The sequence below is a fragment of the Panulirus ornatus genome, chromosome 8 (assembly GCF_036320965.1).
Source record: "Panulirus ornatus isolate Po-2019 chromosome 8, ASM3632096v1, whole genome shotgun sequence".
Taxonomy (NCBI): domain Eukaryota; kingdom Metazoa; phylum Arthropoda; class Malacostraca; order Decapoda; family Palinuridae; genus Panulirus; species Panulirus ornatus.
Window position 1 is genome coordinate 46,075,225 of NC_092231.1, and position 18,561 is coordinate 46,093,785.

The window sequence follows — 18,561 nt, forward strand, 5'->3', positions numbered from 1 at the left end:
GTCTCTCCTGCAGGAGCTTCACCCCGCCCCCCAGGCCGACCCGGGGGTCTCTCCTGCAGGAGCTTCACCCCGCCCCCCAGGCCGACCCGGAGGTCTTTCCTGCAGGAGCTTCACCCCGCCCCCCAGGCCGACCCGGAGGTCTCTCCTTCAGGAGCTTCACCCCGCCCCCCAGGCCGACCCGGAGGTCTCTCCTGCAGGAGGCTCACCACGCCCCCCAGGCCGACTCGGAGGTCTCTCCTGCAGGAGCTTCACCCCGCCCCCCAGGCCGACCCGGGGGTCTCTCCTGCAGGAGGCTCACCACGCCCCCCAGGCCGACCCGGGGGTCTCTCCTGCAGGAGCTTCACCCCGCCCACCAGGCCGACCCGGGGGTCTCTCCTGCAGGAGGTTCACCACGCCCCCCAGGCCGACCCGGGGGTCTCTCCTGCAGGAGCTTCACCCCGCCCCCCAGGCCGACCCGGGGGTCTCTCCTGCAGGAGGTTCACCCCGCCCCCCAGGCCGACCCGGGGGTCTCTCCTGCAGGTCAACAAACAAGACGTGCGCTACACTGGGGGTCTACACCACCATCATCACAGGTGTTTACAGAAGTGTTGTCCAGACACACTGAAAAGTCACCTTGGGCGAGGGTGAATCATGGCTTTTGTACGAAACGGAGGACAATCTTGTTGGTCTCCTGACTTGAAAGGAGCCATCTATTCCCTGTCACTGATTGTAGCGTAGGGTTACATTATCAGAACAGATATATACACGTGTATGTTTTACCATGATTACACTGTTATTCCTTCTTACATTATGGGCACAGAAGCGTTCCTGCAGCCAACACACATGTCATCAGTAACGCGTCTCCGTAACTGCCCAACTTCCATTTGACCTGAACACGTACCTGGTCACGGGGGCTACGGCCATGGTGGGAGTCACATCGTAACGTATGACTAGAAACAAGAAGCGGGAGGGTTCAAAACATTAAGAATTTACGCCGCCCATTTGGTGAAGGTGAGAGAGACGGAACTGAAATATCTGCTTGTGCTAAAAGGTTGTAAGACTTCCAGAGAAGTGAAGGAAGGAATGAAAGAAAAGTGTGTGGATCTGCGTTACTGATGGCAGATGGCGGGCGGAGTGGTAGATGGAGGGTGCACGAACAGGTCGGTAAAACAATTGCCAAGACGGAGGTGGCGGAGATGATGGCTACTGGCATAAGAGGCTTGGCAATTCTCAGGAGGGTTGAGGTAAAGAGGGAGGTGGTGTGATGACAGCAGCAAATGACGGAGACGCCTCGGAAGGGAGTGGAAGGTACGCCATATGAACCAGTCGCTTTGTGCAGCACTCAGCTTTGACACTAGATTCAGATAAGATTAACCAGAAATCTTTGTTGAATATGGGTTCGTAGGTGTGGCAGGTAGTACGTGGGTGTGACAGGTAATACGTGGGTGTGGCAGGTAGTACGTGTGTGTGACAGGTAGTACGTGGGTGTGACAGGTAGTACGTGGGTGTGGCAGGTAGTACGTGGGTGTGACAGGTAGTACGTGGGTGTGACAGGTAGTACGTGGGTGTGACAGGTAGTACGTGGGTGTGACAGGTAGTACGTGGGTGTGACAGGTAGTACGTGGGTGTGACAGGTAGTACGTGGTAGACGTAGCATCAAGGGGACGCGCAGCACATCTGCTAACAACGTAACGTGATGGTTGGCTGTCGTGGTTACTGTGCATCACATTTTCACTATGAAGGATTAAGATGATGATCTTTGTTTTACGTTTACCAGATATGAAATATTGCCTTCCATCCTTTTACAGCAAGATAGGTCGAAGTCCTGTTATATTCGTGCATGATCCGATCCTTAAAGCATTGCTCCAATTTTTAATTCTCTCACTCATTACTCATTATTCCAGTTAAGGCCTGGCCTTGATGTCAACCATCCTCCTTGACTGGAGCCACCAACACAAAATCGAACAGGAATCAAGAAATTATTTACCATTTTTTTTTTTCACCTGGACAGATGTTGGAGGCAGCGAAACAAACCATGCTGGTGTTGGAAAGATCTTGATAATAGGGATTTTAGCCAGGATCATTTATTTTGAGTGTTAGGATTTATATGAAGGATGTGAGGCACGAAGGAAAAAGGTTTTAGGATGAGAGGAGCAAATGTTGCTGGACCAGTAAGTCACTTACAACAGTCAGAAAAATGGATCCACCATCAGCGCTGGATCTAGAGACGTCGCACACGACACCTTGGAAACTACCAGGGAACTTTGAGGCAGATCTGCTGCATCAGTGCATGAAGCTAAGTACGTGGTTAATGCGCAACCAAGAAAGGAAACAAAGAGAAACCCGATAACAGAAAGGGGAAGCAGAGGAAAACCGTCACCTTCACTTCTGATGCCCATACTCCTTACTCCTCTCTCTCTCTCTCTCTCTCTCTCTCTCTCTCTCTCTCTCTCTCTCTCTCTCTGTCTCTCTCTCTCTCTCTCTCTCTCTCTCTCTCTCTCTCTCTCTCTCTCTCTCTCTCTCTCTCTCGTTCTCTCTCTCTCACCTACTATGATATATATATATATATATATATATATATATATATATATATATATATATATATATATATATATATGTATATATATATTATATATATATGTATGTATATACATATAGTGAGGGGATTAGAGGATGATGTATATCTTGCGTTCCGAATGAAATGCTTATCACGAAGGCTCCCACATGACTTACCCAGACGCACATCAACCTTTCCTCACACCCTGCAGCCACCAGTCTCCTCCTCCTCCTCCCTCCTCCTCCTCCTGTATCAACCATCAGTTCTCCCTTCTCAGCTTGGCCACCATTGCCCCACCTCCCTCACTCAACTCCCCGGTCGCAGTGATTCCCCATCACTCTTCAACAACAACGGAAGCAGCAGCACAAACCCTCATCTTCCCTCGTCCCATCATCTGCCATGATGGCAGCACAAGAACCCAGCCACTAAGCAGATGAAAGCGGCCGAGATATCCTTGACGACGCTCAACACTGCTGGCTCACGGGCCTTTTGTGGACGACTGTGGTCGTCCGCTTCCTCTGAGAACGACATTGTATTTCTGAGTTAAGATTGTGTCGCGTCCTGCCGGTGAAATTGTTGCTCTCTCCTGTAGGTACATGAGATTGGCTACGCCGTCTTCACTTAAATTTGTGGCCAGGTTTAGCTTCAACACGAGCCAGTTCCTCTGTAATGTCTCTTGAGGCTCCAGCCTCCATGTGGGAGTAGGTCATCAAAGTGTTACCACAGAACACTGCTGCTGGTCGCGCAAGAGTCATCTTCAGTGAAAACCTGACCTGACGCTTGCCACTTTTGCTGCCGATAGTGTTATGTATCGTTTTATTCCTTGCCTAATTATAATGAATCGTAGGCACTGGTCCAGTCAACGGAAAGAACCAGTGATGAATCATCTAGGCAAGAGGAACATGACAGGTTGTTTCCTTTCATTTGAAATGAGTTTTATTTAGTAGATCACATTGAACATAACTATTCCTCCACGAACCGGATCTAGTGAGAATACACGAATATATGCGTAATTGCATTTCAATAAAACACAATATATATATATATATATATATATATATATATATATATATATATATATATATATATATATATATATATATATATATATATATATACTCGATCGCCGTTTCCTGCGTTAGTGAGATAGTGCTATGAATAGATGAAGAAAGGACATATCCACTGACATGTGTGATGCACCAAGACCACAGCTTTCCATAGCCATATCCACCTTTCCATGGTTTATCCCAGACGCCTCACATGACCAGGTTCAGTCCAGTGACAGCACGTCGACCCTAGAATACCATATCCTTATATCTACTCTATGCACGCCTTTAACCCTCCTGCATGTTCAGGCCCCGATCGCTCAAAATCTTTTTTCACTCCATCCTTCCACCTCCATCGTTCCCTCCACATCTGACACATATATCCTCTTTGTCAATCTTTCCTCACTCATTCTCTCCATGTGACCAAACCATTTCAAAACACCCTCTTCTGCTCTCTCAACCACGCTCTTTTTATTTCCACACATCTCTCTTACCCTTTCATTACTTACTCGATCAAACCACCTCACACCACATATTGTCCTCAAACATCTCATTTCCAACACATCCACCCTCCTCCAAACAACCTTATCTATTCCACGCTTCGCAACCATATAACATTGTTGGAACCACTATTCATTCAAACATACCCATTTTAGCCCTTTAATATAGCGATCTCTATTTCCACATATTATTCAGCGCTCCCAGAATATATATATATATATATATATATATACTTCTTACAAAGACATCTACATAGACAAGCTTTTGCCGGCTGATGAGGAAATCGTCGAGAAATAATGAAGGATGGATTCCAGTTAGTGTTTATAAATATGGAAAGAGAATCATCGGAAGTGGATGATAATCCGAGTGAAGAGAAGATGGATGACAGTATTATCGTTCAAGTGGAAATGGTTGAAGGAAATTGTATGACTTCTAAACTCTGGATCTGGACAGAATATTCTCATGTGTTTTCAAACAGTTTGCAGTGTAGTTTGCTCAGCCTTAAAAATCATATTAAAGAGTTAGTACAACGAGGATGACCCGAGGACCTGGAAATGTGTAGATGTTGTTCTGGTGGACAAGATGGGAGATGGAGGCAATTTTCTGAACCATAAGTCGGTGTCATTGTATATAAAATATTAGAGATAATTATTTATGAAATAGATGAAAACATCTCGGGTATATTTTTTTCTTGAATGACGGATGGTTTGCATTTAAATGTTGACTATCAGGTATCATTTATTCTGACAGATTTTCTACGAGTCTTCAAATTGATAGGGGAGAAGAGAGTGTTGGGTTCAATTTATATTCGTATATATGGAATCTGGAGAAGCATTTGATCCTGTGGCACATAGTAGGTTCGTGGTAATGCTGAGTAGGAGGCGAGTATCAGCGTCAGGTGGAAAGATGAAGCGAGTCATATTCAGAAGGAACAGTGATGGAAAGATGTGACCTGTGGACTTGCCAGAAGAGGTACTTCATAACTTTATATATAAGTAATGACGGGAACTGCTGGTGTGAGAGACATTGTGAGGAGGATGTAGAGGCACTACCAACATGACCACATGAAGAGGGTTGAGGGACGGCACATATCACTGAACTGTTAGTGGAAGCATCCACCTCCTGTACTTGTAACTATAAATCAAATTTTCAAAACAAGTCATCATAATGTGCCGTTGTGATATCTCAAAAGTGACAGCATTCTCCAGATTCATACAGTTACAAGTGTTCTAGTAAAGGGTGTCTTTATTTATGAACTCCCGTGGTATAGTGGTTAGCGTTCCTGACGTGACGCATTCACAGGACGCCCAGGGTCGAACGGATAGGTTCGAATCCTGGTTGCGACAATCAACACAGTCAACCCAGCTGTTCATCAACTCCTAAGGATTAGTGGTACCTGGCTCAGGCTAGGATATATATATATATATATATATATATATATATATATATATATATATATATATATTTATATATATATATATATATTGTTAATAGAATGGCCGTGATTACGGCCTCAGATGTCAGTGTCGTCTCAGCTAATGTAAAAAGAAAAATCTTTGGCCAGGCATCAAGGGAAAACAGAGTTGTGTTATAACTCCAGATCACTGAGTTCTTTCCACGACAGAAAAAGAAAAAGGATTGTCTTCCTTCGATCTTGAAATTGCTGCTAGACACTTACATGTGCTGCCATCTGGCAGCAAAACCTGGAAACATGAGCGTAGTCACCTGCCTGCACTGACGGCCGCATCGTCTCGTTTTGAAGCTGTTTTCAGGTTTGTTGGAAATTATATTCCCTGGAGAGAAGTAACATGGGATATTGAGCCTTTCATTTTCGTATTCTGTCAAAGTGCAACCGAGAAATGTCTGACAAACTGCGTTGTTGAATGGATGAATATAGAATAAAATTTGAATTGTGAGTATAAGAATTTTCTTTTTACAATGTACGTAAATATTATCATGTCTGCCAATTTAGTATTAACTGAAGAAGATTATAAGAAGATGGAAATGAAATGGTTGAATGGTCTAGAAAATGGCAAATGCCATTTAGCGTTAATAAATGTCAGCTGTTACAATTAGAAAACCTCAACAAGAAATCTAATAATAAACTGATGGGCCGCGAGATAAAGGATTCCGTAGTATGAGGGATATAGGGGTCACTGTCTCCATCAACTTCAAATTCTCTCAGCATTGTAGCGAAGCTGCCAAGAAACCAAATAGGATGTTAGGATCAATTTATAGAAACTTTTCATACAACAGCATGATTGTAATATTGCCATTTTATCTTGGTCCAGCTAGACTTCACCTCACATATGCACCTTGGTTCTGGGCCCCCCAATTAAACAAGGTTATTTTTAAATCGGAAGCAGTGCAGCGAAGAGCAACTAAACTGATTCCTTCCTTGAACAAAAACCATGTGAGAACAAATTGCTAGAATTAAACTTGTTCTCTCTTTGCAAGAGGCGTCTCTGGGGCATACTAATAAAATGTTTTAAGATACCTAAAGGATTCATCAACGTCGACATTGAAAACTTCTTTACTGTAGCGCCAACATTACTAACGAGAGAAAATGGACTAAAGCTTAGCGGTCACCGAGTTAATCTGGAATGTAGGAAATATTTTCTTTACCAGCGACATTACCGACTCGTGGAATAAGCTGCCAGAACGTCAGAGCAACACTCTTAATATCTTAGAAATTAAGCTTGGTAATTCACCGATATTGAATAATTCATTTCATTAATTATCATAACATATCATGCTTCTCAACCATCGATCTCTCCCTGGCCATACTGCAGTATCAGAACAACATTGAATAACCCGAGTCGCCAGCTTTTAGAGAGTAAGAAATGATACTTGTATTATCTCTCGCATCAGGAATTATATAGACGTGGTAAGTCTAGAAGATGGAGCTCAAGCTGATCGGTATTGTTGTCTTTATAACAAAAAATGGAGGGATGCATTTCGTTGGTGATGATGCATGATATGTTTATGTTCATTCTACCTTATGACTTTTCTATGGAAATTTCCTTCAAGCACATTAATCCTGCCAGATGTTTCTCTTTTTCTACGTGTCTTCCGTCCGGCATGTTGCCGGGGGGAGTGGAGGGTGGGCAGTGAGTCTTTGCTGTGTTGTTTTTGCTTTTGCTGCTTTACAAGGGACTGCGATGTGTTAAGGCCAGACCAACTCGCTTGGACTCTGGGTCTGTGTCTGGGTCTGTCTAACTCTTTCCCTCACTCTCCCTTATGAAAATCTCTCGTCTTCCCTCCCTCTCTCCCCAGTATTATCTTCCTGCTCCCTGCTCTCCCTCTCCACCAATATCTTCTGGCTCCCTTCCTCCTACTTAGCTATCATCTCTCGCCTCCCCTCCCTCCCTTCCCACCAACATCTCTTGTCCTCCCTCCATCCCCACCAACATCTCCCGGGTCACGCCTTTCCTCTTCAGTACTATCCCTCGTCTCCCCTCCCTCCCTCCCCACCAACATCTCGCGGCTTTTCTCCCCCACCATCAACGAAAATAATACTGCAAAATCCTCTTACAACTTAGTACTCTCATACTTTTTTCAACACCGTCGAACCACTCCTTTAGAAACCTTGTTTTCGATAGAATATATATCTTCAATATTTCTGGCAATATAAAGAAATCATTACCATCCGTAGCACAAGATTTTTCTTAACTAGTTCCTCACATCTTCTGTTTTAAGGGTAAATATTTACAGGCTTGTGTTATCCTCAAGGGTAAGCAGTTACTGCCCCCTCGCCTCCCAGCAGCTACACATCCAGATAAAATGATTCTGAACAAAATTTCATCCATATCTGAATCACTCTGACCCCAGGCGAAGCTTTAGTTATTACTTTAGCAGACCTTCTGATCCACAAGGCACAGTTTAGTATTGCTGCAAGTGAGACTTCGATTCGTTTCTCTGAAGATTAATCATACAGTGAATATCAGCGATGTCCACTCAAGGTTGGAGTAAAGTCATCACCCATGTCACTCTAACATGAATGAACTTTTAGTTAAATGAAATACGTAAACATGGCAGACGTAGTGAAGTCTGGGAATATCTGTCTGTGTATAGAGATGACTGGGATAAGTCTGTGTGTGTAAGGATATCTGGGATACGTGTGTGTGTGTGTGTGTGTGTGTGTGTGTGTGTGTGTGTGTGTGTGTGTGTGTCAGAGTAAAGACAGGTACGTACATGCAAGATTAAGGGACGGGGCAACACGAGGGATCCTGTGTGCTTGATGTATGTAGATGGAAACAGGACAATAAAGCAGAAAACTCCTCGCAAACCACCTCTCTCCCCAGCACACTAGAACGATCGGTATGAACAGCTACCGTGTGCAGTGCAGGCAGTATACTGCCATGGAAAATCTATAGGAAAGGATGAACGGGAACACCTTCTGACGTATTGTCAGCAGCTGGCTACAATGAACCACTGAACATAAAGTTGAATTATGTGGGTATTGCACTGTCCTGCTTCACCAGTTTGTTTAGTGGTAATTATCAGAATTATCAAAGCATTTGTTAAGCCAGGATCTTAATGTAAACAATGTCTTCGTCATGACGGCATGTGGCTGGAATTCATCCCAGTGTTACATAACTCTGTGGCTACAAAGATTTAGCACAGTTGTATTACATGCTTGTGTTAAGCACATGCCCCGATTTCCAGCTATTATACCTCTGCCTGACCTGAGGATACTGTGCTCAGTTCTGCTCCTGAGGTGAGATTCTGCTTTTGGAACTTGTATTACATCACCTTGTGGTCTGAGAACTGGTGGTGTACATCACCTTGTGGTCTGAGTACTGGTGGTGTACATCACCTTGTGGTCTGAGCACTGGTGGTGTACATCACCTTGTGGTCTGAGCACTGGTGGTGTACATCACCTTGTGGTCTGAGCACTGGTGGTGTACATCACCTTGTGGTCTGAGCACTCGTGGTGTACATCACCTTGTGGTCTGAGTACTGGTGGTGTACATCACCTTGTGGTCTGAGCACTGGTGGTGTACATCACCTTGTGGTCTGAGTACTGGTGGTGTACATCACCTTGTGGTCTGAGCACTCGTGGTGTACATCACCTTGTGGTCTGAGCACTGGTGGTGTACATCACCTTGTGGTCTGAGCACTGGTGGTGTACATCACCTTGTGGTCTGAGTACTGGTGGTATACATCACCTTGTGGTCTGAGCACTGGTGGTGTACATCACCTTGTGGTCTGAGCATTGGTGGTGAAAATGATTCTGGATTTATGAGGTTTTCTTCAGTGGTTTTCTTTTTGAGCCACAGAACTACTTATATTGTTCTATTTTTGTGTGCGTTTACGTTTTTCCGACACTAATAAGGCTTGATGACCACAACTGAATAACAAATTCTAATTTGGATCCTACCACGGCGTTTGTAAAGAGAAGATACTGTGTATTTCGTTTTATAGTTTGTATATATCATACCTGATTGCCTTTTACCGCGTTAGCGAGGAATCACCAAGAACAGACGAAGAAAGGCCATATTTGTTCACACTCAGTCTCCAGCTGTCATGTGTAATACAACGAAACCACAGCTCTCTATCCACCTCCAAGCCGAGAAGACTTTTTCATGATTTACCCTACACGTTTCACATGTCCTGGTTCAGTCCACTGACAGCAAGTCGACCCTAGTATACCACATTGTTCCAATTCAATCTATCCTGTGCACACCCATTCAAAATAATAGTGATGATAATAATGATGATAATAATGATAATAATAATAATGATAATGATAATAACAATGATAATAACAATAATAATGATATTGATGATAATAATAATGATAATAATGATAATAATAATAATAATCATGATAATAATAATAATAATGATAATAATAATAATAATAATAATAATAATAATAATAATAATAATGATAATAATAATAATAACAATGATAGCTTACGGAACATTTTATATAACTGTTCAACATTTTCACCATAAGATACTATGAAGATAAAAACACAGAGTAGATGAAGGTTTGGGATACTGGGGCATTAACAAATAAAAGAGAGGGAGGCAAGCTGTGGACTGAAGGAATCAGAACGAAGTGGTATATGGGGGGCGATACGGGTGGTGTACTGTATATGAGCTAAATCAGAGTGGAGGCGGGTCAGGCGCTGGATGTCTGGGTATGACGCTGTTCTCCTGTTTGGGGACAACCTTGCAAAGGCATACAGGCGATCAGGTATACTATATATATATATATATATATATATATATATATATATATATATAGCGCGAGATATATAATGAGATAGATGCAATGGGAAAAGATAAATACAAGTCTGGGTTAATTAAATATTCCCTCTTGATGAGGATGTAAATTAAGTGAGAACTCATGAAGGACAAGATTTAATAAATTTTTGGGTCGTCGTTGGCGAGGAAATTCATTATCAATTCATGATTAATACGGTCGAGCGATGTGAGGGGTGGAACCAACACACCTGGTAATTAAACATTTCTGCCCAGACACTCGCTTGCTGTCACTGGCGTGTTGGCCGGCCTTGTTGGCACGGGCGTGTTGTCTGACCTTGTTGTCAGTGGAGTTGTCACCGGGGTTCTGCCTGGCCTTGTTATGACTAGGATGCTGCCTGCCTTTGTTGTCACTAGTTCAGTGGTGGTGTTGACAGCAGTTAGTTGGGTCACTAGTGTTGACAGCAGTTAGCTGGGTCACTGGTGGTGACAGCAGTTAGCTGGGTCACTAGTGTTGACAGCAGTTAGCTGGGTCACTAGTGTTGACAGCAGTTAGCTGGGTCACTGGTGGTGAGAGCAGGTAGCTGGGTCACTGGTGGTGAGAGCAGGTAGCTGGGTCACTAGTGGTGACAGCAGTTAGCTGGGTCACTAGTGTTGACAGCAGTTAGCTGGGTCACTGGTGGTGAGAGCAGGTAGCTGGGTCACTGGTGGTGAGAGCAGGTAGCTGGGTCACCTGGTGGTGACAGCAGGTAGCTGGGTCACTAGTGGTGAGAGCAGGTAGCTGGGTTACTAGTGGTAGGAGGTCAGGTCATCACCGCTCCTGAGCCGTGCTGCTCTGTGTGTTGATCTTTTCATGGCTGGTGTCTCGCCTCGGTGGAGGTGGGGTGAGGTTGGTGGGGGAGGGGATGAGTGCAGCGTAATTGTGTACCACCGAGACAAGGTTGTTGTATGCAGGTGATGCTGTGCTGTTAACTGAGTCAGAGGAAAGGTTGAACACGACCGTGGGTCGCATTCATGATGTTTGTAGGAGGGGAATGTTAACAATGTAACATGAACAAGAACAATGTTCTTGTTTCCCAGAGCGACGCGTAGGTCGTCAGTGAATTCTTAAACAACAGAGGTTATGAAATGACGATCAGAAACAGTGACTGGAGCATGATAGCGTAGGAACAGTGATTGGTATATGATACTGCAGGAGCAGTGATTGGTTTGTGATCGTGCAGGAGCAGTGATTGGTTTGTGATCGTGCAGGAGCAGTGATTGGTTTGTGATCGTGCAGGAGCAGTGATTGGTTTATGATCGAGTATAGTGGAGTTATTTTCACCACAAGCTGTTCAAATAGACGTTAATCTCGACCAATGAACACAAAGTACACACTGAAAAAAATCTACAACGCAGTTCTGACTGAAGACGTCCATATACCACTTAACCTCACTGGGGTTAACAACTTGATGATCCACATGAGTGAGAAAGCTGTATCCTCCTGATCCACCTCGTACTCACTTGATCCATCTCATATCCACCTGATCCACCTTACGCTACGGGGAAAGTAATTGAAGATAACAAATAGATGGTTGGACTACGTACCTAACATGAGACAGACCACATAACTGATACTCAATAAACCACCTTGTATGACATGATTACTGGACGGTCGTTAAGATAGTAAAATGGTCTTAATATTCTCTACTTGATCTGTCCTGTCCAGCAGATTCTGTCAGAGAAGATAAAGCCTCACAACATATTATAATCATAATGATCATAATGATGATGATCACTGTTATCATCATTATAATCACGATGGCATGAATGATGATCATGACAATGAGGAGCATGATCGTGTGATGAAGGCCATGATGATCATTCTATATACTCATGATGACAAGGATTATGATGAAGATGATGGTAATTCAGATGATTATGATAAACCTTGATAATGAGGATGATTCTATTCGTTAATGATGTTTCTACAAACATTACTAATGACATCATAATCGCTGGTCTTCGTATCATCATGACAGTAACTACCATAACACTAATCATGATTATCAACCACTACCATGACCATTGTCTGGCCAGTTCCTTCCTGCATCTGATGTTGTTATCGTCATATATAGTGAAGGTACAGGAGTGAGGGAGGAGCCACTAGAGAGCTGTGTGTGTGGGACGCGTCGTCTTCGTACTTAGGGAAAAGCTTTCACCAGCGACAGGTCCGTCCAAGACGATGATTTATCCCGGGATAATGTGCCAGCGATGAGAGCCGGGGGTAGTGAGAGAGAGAGAGAGAGAGAGAGAGAGAGAGAGAGAGAGAGAGAGAGAGAGAGAGAGAGAGAGAGAATAAACTAAAATAATTTTGGAAGAATGTAGCCACGTGATTGTAAGTCATGTTAGAAACTTTGTGAACGACTTATATTTTCCCGTATATATTCCCAGCCTTCATATTGTGTACATAGTAGTCCAGGATAAAACCCACATCTCCGAAGTTCCCGATATATATATATATATATATATATATATATATATATATATATATATATATATATATATATATATATATATATATATATATATATATATATATATTCTTTTTTGTGTGCGTGTTTCAGCGGTAAAAATAAAATATATGCAGTGGGCACACATCACTCTCTGTTTTCACTGTATGATCCCAGCAAAAAGGCTGTTGCCATTTCGGTCAATGGCTCTCTTGGGATCCCCTGGTGAAAACAAGTCGCGATTGCACTGTAAACTTTGTTTAGCTTTTTTTTTAATATGAGTAAAAGTGTGAGGCATGTGACAGCGCATACTTAAGGCTACTTATACAACAACATCCAAGTTATGATGTATTGTGTGACAACTTTATATCCCTTCTGTGGATATAAAGTTATAACAGCAATACATTTTGACCTACTATGTATATATATATATATATATATATATATATATATATATATATATATATATATATATATATATATATATGTGTGTGTGTGTGTGTGTGTGTGTGTGTGTGTGTGTGTGTGTGTGTGTGTGTGTAGAAAATGATAAAACACGTAACATCGCCAGTACAGGAACGCCACTAGGAGAAGGAAACACGTTAATCCTGAGCGCTTTCGTGTATTACCACATCATCAGACGAGTAATTACAGAGAGAGAAATGGATACAACTGGGATTATGTACACAGAACTGGAGGAAACATGGAATGGGGTCAAGTGATCTGTGATTACTGAGAGGCACAAGGTTGGCACAAGGGACTGCGTGACCCATCCTCACCTGACCTTGACCTGACATCTCCCAGATGACCTCACTCTGATAAAACCAGAAACAATGTTATATAACTTAAAGTGAAGAACAGTTGATAAAACATTTTATAATTTTTTTCAAAGATAAAGAGATGTAGTGTCTTCCTCCTTTGTCTGGTATGCAATACATCATCATGCTGTTTAGTTAGGCATCAATGTATCATATTTGTTTCATCCTTCTTCCTACTGGGTAGTAACTGTTCTTGACTGGGAAATGACATTGTTATTGTTAAGTGTTGGGATAAGGATGTATATGTGGACAACATAATCAAACACCATCATGATAATGTATTGAATTTCAGTCGAGTCATGTACAAATTACATCTATTAATTGTACAGAATAATGAAAAAAGTTTGATCAACTGTTCTTGAGTTTATGTTGTATGATGTAGGTCAACCTTGTGTCAGGTTGCACCCGAGTGAGGTCATCCGGGAGATGCCAGGTCAAGGTCAATTGAAGAGTAGGTCACGCAGTCCCTTGTGCCAACCTCGCTCCACATTAATTACCTTATTCCATGTTTCCTCCGGTTCTGTATACACAACATTATTGTACATATTTTCTCACTCTGTAACTAGCCCTCTGAAGATGTAATACACGAAAGCGCTCTGGATTCCTGTGTTTCCTCCTCGTAGTGGTTTTTCTGAATATATATATATATATATATATATATATATATATATATATATATATATATATATATATATATATATATGAAAACACATTATGGAAGAACCTCTTAACAGAACTAAGCAAAGATGAAAATGCTAAAGGCGTCAGCAAGTTTGTTGTCTTCACAAGACACTGTGTGTGTGTGTGTGTGTGTGTGTGTGTGTGTGTGTGTGTGTGTTCCTGGTGGCACCCAGTGCTGGGGAGAGATCCAGTCTGATGGTGTTTGTTCAGACGACATTTTCCTGGTTGCTGAAGCACTTGTGATCAGCCACCCTCGCCGTGGGAGGATGACGCGTGTTGCTGGAGCACTTGTGATCAGCCACCCTCGCCGTGGGAGGATGACACGTGTTGCTGGAGCACTTGTGATCAGCCACCCTCGCCGTGGGAGGATGACGCGTGCCACTGTGAACATCTCAGAGTCCTTCATTATTCATCCTTCAATGACCTGCATTATTAACGCAGCCAGAGATATCTGAGTACTCTGTCCACTTGTATCTTAGTTAATGAAAAAACTAATAATTCTTCCAGATATGAACACTTTATTAAGCACTCACTAAAGTCTTGACGGTAATCCAGTTATTTCCTTTATTATCTGGGTTCAGTTTGTTTGTATCGTGTTCATAACGTAGACCAGAACATCGTGTACTTGTCGTGTGTTTGTGGAGGACAGATGTAACAACATCGTTGTATGATTACTGAATATGACGTCATCAGATGAGGGGTCTCTGATTGGTTAACCTTTACCACGACCTTTGAGTATGATGATATCATCCCTGACCGCGACGGTTACGACCCTTGAGTATGATACTCTGGCTCATGACCCTTAAAGTGCAGGTCAGAGGTCAGGTCATCATACCTAAAGGTAGCACTGTCATGCTCTCGAGACATACTGTTGTGCTGAGGAAAGTGTTAGATAAAGATGGTTTGTCAAACTGTTCACGTACTCACTCAGTCGTGTTCTCAGGGCACGACTTGATTGTTTACCTGGAAGGCATGACGAGAGACTAGACCTGGTGGTGATCATGAAGATCGTATCCAGATTAGCTTCACTGGTGATTAAGTCATGTATGAAGGTTCTTATTACCGAAACTGTTACATAAACTAGATGGATGACCCAGGTTTTCTGTAGTAGTCAGCATACATGAGATACTCAACTGAATCCCAGAAGTTCTGTCCTTTCGATCACATGTTTTCTTTCGCTGGTAAATCTTCAACAGGCTGAGAGTCTCTGCTGCAGTAGAAAACGTAGTGCGACCTGTTTCACTATATTGTGTTCCCGTGACGTACTGTTAATCTCGCTAACCATGATTCACGCACGCTCTTCCTGGAGTGAATCCTGGGCGCGGTAGTCGGCCCACAGTTAACCTAGCCGCTCATCCTCCCCAAGGGTCTTGTTGATACATGGGTACCTGACTTAGACTAGGGTGTGTGTGTGTGTGTGTGTGTGTGTGTGTGTGTGTGTGTATCCATGATAGTAAAGACATGGTACACACTCAGGAGTTTGTGGTTAAGGAAGATGTGGTTGAGTGACCAGGTTAAGGAAGATGTGGTTGAGTGACCAGGTTGAGGAAGATGTGGTTGAGTGACCAGGTTGAGGAAGATGTGGTTGAGTGACCAGGTTGAGGAAGATGTGGTTGAGTGACCAGGTTGAGGAGGATGTGGTTGAGTGATCAAGGTTGAGGAGGATGTGGTTGAGTGACCAGGTTGAGGAAGATGTGGTTGAGTGACCAGGTTGAGGAAGATGTGGTTGAGTGACCAGGTTGAGGAAGATGTGGTTGAGTGACCAGGTTGAGGAGGATGTGGTTGAGTGACCAGGTTGAGGAAGATGTGGTTGAGTGACCAGGTTGAGGAAGATGTGGTTGAGTGACCAGGTTGAGGAAGATGTGGTTGAGTGACCAGGTTGAGGAAGATGTGGTTGAGTGACCAGGTTGAGGAAGATGTGGTTGAGTGACCAGGTTGAGGAGGATGTGGTTGAGTGACCAGGTTTGATGAATGTAACATCGAGAAGGTTGGGTTTTGGTCAAGATCTGCGGTCACCTGTTATGTCAACAGTGAAGTTTTGACCTCTTCATCGTGACGGCACGGACCTGGAGGTCGAAGGTACGACCTCTCAGCACGACGGCACGACCCTTGACTATGACGGTACGACCCTTGAGTACGATGGTACGACCCTTGAGCACGACGGTACGACCCTTGAGCACGACGGTGCATTCTACGACTGAGCGACCGCTGAGCACGACGTAATGACCCTTGTGTCTGATGGCCTGACGACGTAACGACCCTTGTATTTGATGGCCTGACCTTTGACCTAGTTCTTAACCGGTAGAACAAAGATCATGCCAAGGGATCTCACCATTGTGGTCAAAGGGTCGTGCTGTCGTAGTCAAGGGGCGCATTGGTCATGGGTCATGCCGTCGTGGTCATGGGTCATACTGTCGTGGTCAAGGGTCATGCCGTCGTGGTCAAGGGTCATGCCATCGTGGTCAAGGGTCATACTGTTGTGGTTAAGAGGTTATAAGCATATCACTAGGTCGAATTCATAATATGAATGCACGAACTCGTCCTAATAATGTGGAATACATATGAAAATAGCAACAAACAATAAATAGAAGAACATCTGTGCGAATTACCACGCAGGTAGCGTATATCATTGTCTGCATTGTTTACATACTTCCATAAGATAGGAAATGCAACATGACCATGATGCTTTGTGGGACTCTTGATAAGGATAAGCAGGCGGTATTATCTTGCTCTTAGTTAAAGCTAAGCTTACTCCTGTGCTGAAAAATTTTGTAACTGTTGGTAACGTTGCTCCATTTTTGTGTGGGAAATTAGAGATAATCTTAACACAAGAATGATAACTTATGTGTGTCATCCCACATGGCCAGAGTCAGAGGAATATTGCCACGTGTGTAGTCACAGTGTACAGCAAGAGAGAGAAAGTTAAAGCTGCAGAAAGTGTTGTATTGTCAGAGGTTTAGCTAGGGTCAGGTGTGCAGCGAGAGGCGCTGAGGCAAATGTGTCGTCAGAAACGAAGAGTCAGACTTGTAGAATCAGACGTATACAGTCAGACTTGTAAAATCACCACTTAGAGTTAGACTTGTAGAATTCTATGTGTAAAATTAGACGTGTAGAGTCAGATGTGTAGAGTTAACATGTCTGACTGTCCAACTGACTCTAAATGTAGAGTTGGACGTATAGTTCCTCACTGATCACATTACCGACCCACCTGCCCACAACACTGTCACAACATCATCTTGCATTGTCATTCTCCCCACCAGCTTTCTAACGTAAGGTCACCTTACCATGAAACCAGTTGTGACTGGTTCTGCAGTTGTGACTGGTTCTGCGGCTGTGACTGGTTCTGCGGTTGTGACTGGTTCTGCAGTTGTGACTGGTTCTGCGGTTGTGACTGGTTCTGCGGTTGTGACTGGTTCAGCTCTCTAGAGATGAATATTTCAGCCTCCATTGATCAACCTATACTTAACTTACTTCTTAAAACACTTGAAAATTCGACTTCTTGTTCCTCTGTTGACATAACGAAGGGCTGAAGGGTCGTTCATCACTTATGTAAAGAGGTTTATCAACGCAGATGATAAGAAATGTATTGTATGTGGATCCAGAAGGCTGCATTTGCTCTGTTGAGTAACTGGCTTTTCTTTTCTGTCTTTCCAGTAGCAAGACACGTCTCACAGTCGGCCGGACCAGCCCTACTGGAGGACTTCTCCTGCTCCTCAGTCTGCAGGGGATGAGACCATCCTTATGAGGCGGGTCCTGAGGTCCTCCCAGCAGCTCCTGGTAGCAAGAACATCCTCAAACGTTCGTCAGTATCAACATTCTTCGCCTGAGGACAGCGAGGAAGGAGACCGGAAAATCTTCTAATCAGTGTTCGACCAGGTCGATGAAAAATGAATTTGGTCCATTAGTTTTGTGTGACAAGTAGATCAACTTAGTCGTGTTATCACGTTGTCTCCTGATTGTGCTTATCTTTCATCACAATAAATCAGAGATGACGGTACTGTATGACGTACGACTACAGACTTCAGAAAGATGTGTATAAGATATTGATAAATAATCTCTATAATAATCATCAACTCACACATGATACAAGTAGCAAATCTCTGCATCCAAAACAAAAGAAAAATGTAAACCTGGAACACTAACGATTATATGAAACGTAACGTCAAGAATACAGAAGATGGTTGGTTACCGGAAAGTGATATTCCTCTAACCTTGCCATGTTCACTCACACAATGAACATAATGAGACACACATCAGTAGCCGGGATGAGA

General features: G+C 43.3%; 1 protein-coding gene across 1 annotated transcript in view; it reads left to right on the forward strand.

The window, feature by feature from the left end:
* Positions 1-17,923: 17,923 nt before the first annotated feature.
* The window catches only part of LOC139749711 (uncharacterized), a 77,670-nt gene continuing 77,032 nt past the window's right edge, over positions 17,924-18,561 (forward strand). The window contains exon 1 of the mRNA XM_071663865.1: positions 17,924-18,561. This exon is cut by the window's right edge and continues 829 nt beyond it. The gene's annotated coding sequence lies outside the window, so the exon portion shown is untranslated.